The sequence below is a fragment of the Protopterus annectens genome, chromosome 7.part1 (genome assembly GCF_019279795.1).
Source record: "Protopterus annectens isolate FY-2018-M chromosome 7.part1, PAN1.0, whole genome shotgun sequence".
NCBI classification, from domain to species: Eukaryota; Metazoa; Chordata; order Ceratodontiformes; family Protopteridae; genus Protopterus; species Protopterus annectens.
In genome coordinates this window covers 509598315-509601308 of record NC_056740.1, presented here as the reverse complement: position 1 = coordinate 509601308, position 2994 = coordinate 509598315, and the positions used below count along the sequence as shown (strand labels likewise).

Here is a 2994-nt window from a genome sequence, read left to right as displayed (position 1 = left end):
CTGTATAATAACTCTACCTGTAGGTAGAGCAAAACTTGCAATAAATCTGCCAGCAAAGATACAATAGCTTCTTCCTTTGGATCAGAGTGTGCAGTATTATTGTGGACTATCTGCAAATATTGAGGGGTCCAGTGGTGTAAACCTTGGCTCTAGATGATTATCACTGTTGAAGTGACACCCGACCCCATGTGCAAAAATGGGAAAAAGGGGTTCTGGATGGATGGATGTCTTAACTTCCTCATATAGTTAAAGAAAGAGTTGCAGTTATTCATGGTTTTAATGGCTTATATATATATATATATATATATATATATATATATATATATATATATAGATATATATATATGTAGATAGATAGATAGATATATATAAAACTATTAACTTGTACGGCAAAAAAGAAAGAAAACTATGCAGACACTGAACTGTTAATTAATGAGTACTTTGGTTCTATTAAGCTAAAGCTGGGGTGCCTTCTGTGCGGAGTCTGCATGTCCTCCCTGTGGTTGCGTGGCTTTTCTCCGGGTGCTCCGGTTTCCTCCCACATCCCAAAGACATGCTGTAGGTGGATTGAACACTTGACCCTAGGAGTGAGTGCGTGCATGTGTGCCTTCTGTGGAAGGTCGGGCACCAGACTAGCAACAAGACACCGTAAAACTCCACTGCCAGTCATGAGCGGACAGGTGATCTGCTGTGGAGACCCCTAACCGGGAAAAGCCAAAAGAAGAAGAAGTTCTATTAAGTTGAAAAGAACTTCTTCAGGATACAAATATACAGGAACCTGTACACGCCACTAGATTAAATATAGAGCAGTAAACAGATAATGGCCGATGAACAACTATTGAAACTTTTAAACAATCCAATAGAAAAGTAAAGAGTCTAATGAAATATATATATATATATATATATATATATATATATATATATATATATATATATCATATATCAAATATAGTAAGCTGAACTAGAGAGCATTAAGAATTAGAATACTGAGATGACATCATCACATGGGGAGGTTTTAATTATACCAACGAAGAGCACAATATATTAATATTAATATTTTCACTGAGGTCAGAAGAAGCCTCTGAATTTAGCAATAACTGCCATTTAAGTTCTTTTAACTCAAGGAATGAGTCACAGTCTCCAAAAAATGAATCGATTTTTTCCAATACAAAAAAATTACATTTAGCAAACTGTGAGCAGGCAACACTATGTTTAGCTTGTGCATTATTGAAGTTCAATGTTCTGATGCTCCAAGATGCTCGAAAATACTTAATAACAGTTCAGTGTCTGCATAGTTTTTCTTTCTTTTTTGCCATAGAACTGAATAGTTTTATAATTGCACTTCTTTGTTTCACTTTTTTTAATAATATATATATAAAACATATATATTTTAAAACTCACTGGCTCTGCCCCTGCACTAACCCTGACTGATCTCCCCACCTTTACACATTCCTGCTATCCCTTTTATTTCCCTTCTCCAGGGTACTTTACTGCTAGTTATTCTATGGCCTTTTCTGACTGATCTCCCCACCTTTACACATTCCTGCTATCCCTTTTATTTCTCTTCTCCAGGGTACTTTACTGCTAATTATTCTATGGCCTTTTCTGACTGATCTCCCCACCTTTACACATTCCTGCTATCCCTTTTATTTCTCTTCTCCAGGGTACTTTACTGCTAGTTATTCTATGGCCTTTTCTGACTGATCTCCCCACCTTTACACATCCCTGCTATCCCTTTTATTTCCCTTCTCCAGGGTACTTTACTGCTAGTTATTCTATGGCCTTTTCTGACTGATCTCCCCACCTTTACACATCCCTTCTATCCCTTTTATTTCCCTTGTCCAGGGTACTTTACTGCTAGTTATTCTATGGCCTTTTCTGACTGATCTCTCCACCTTTACACATTCCTGCTATCCCTTTTATTTCTCTTCTCCAGGGTACTTTACTGCTAGTTATTCTATGGCCTTTTCTGACTGATCTCCCCACCTTTACACATTCCTGCTATCCCTTTTATTTCTCTTCTCCAGGGTACTTTACTGCTAGTTATTCTATGGCCTTTTCTGACTGATCTCCCCACCTTTACACATCCCTGCTATCCCTTTTATTTCCCTTCTCCAGGGTACTTTACTGCTAGTTATTCTATGGCCTTTTCTGACTGATCTCTCCACCTTTACACATTCCTGGCTGTCCCTTTTATTTCTCTTCTCCAGGGTACTTTACTGCTAGTTATTCTATGTCCTTTTCTGACTGATCTCCCCACCTTTACACATTCCTGCTATCCCTTTTATTTCTCTTCTCCAGGGTACTTTAATGCTAGTTATTCTATGACCTTTTCTGACTGATCTCTCCACCTTTACACATCCCTGCTATCCCTTTTATTTCTCTTCTCCAGGGTACTTTACTGCTAGTTATTCTATGGCCTTTTCTGACTGATCTCCCCACCTTTACACATTCCTGCTATCCCTTTTATTTCCCTTCTCCAGGGTACTTTACTGCTAGTTATTCTATGGCCTTTTCTGACTGATCTCCCCACCTTTACACATTCCTGCTATCCCTTTTATTTCTCTTCTCCAGGGTACTTTACTGCTAGTTATTCTATGGCCTTTTCTGACTGATCTCCCCACCTTTACACATTCCTGCTATCCCTTTTATTTCTCTTCTCCAGGGTACTTTACTGCTAGTTATTATATGGCCTTTTCTGACTGATCTCCCCACTTTTACACATCCCTGCTATCCCTTTTATTTCCCTTCTCCAGGGTACTTTACTGCTAGTTATTCTATGGCCTTTTCTGACTGATCTCCCCACCTTTACACATCCCTGCTATCCCTTTTATTTCCCTTCTCCAGGGTACTTTACTGCTAGTTATTCTATGGCCTTTTCTGACTGATCTCCCCACCTTTACACATTCCTGCTATCCCTTTTATTTCCCTTCTCCAGGGTACTTTACTGCTAGTTATTCTATGGCCTTTTCTGACTGATCTCCCCACCTTTAC

General features: G+C 38.7%; 1 long non-coding RNA gene across 4 annotated transcripts; it reads right to left on the bottom strand.

Annotated features, from left to right (window-relative positions):
* Positions 1-1423: 1423 nt before the first annotated feature.
* Positions 1424-2177, bottom strand: LOC122807550. 4 transcript variants are annotated; one of them, XR_006365704.1, is made up of 4 exons: positions 1896-2177; positions 1623-1667; positions 1532-1576; positions 1424-1485 (listed from the first exon to the last, which is right to left on the bottom strand). It is a non-coding gene; the product is annotated as an uncharacterized LOC122807550 (long non-coding RNA). The 4 variants fall into 4 exon arrangements; XR_006365703.1 differs by having other exon boundaries at positions 1532-1667; XR_006365702.1 differs by having other exon boundaries at positions 1424-1576.
* Between the last annotated feature and the right edge of the window lie 817 nt (positions 2178-2994).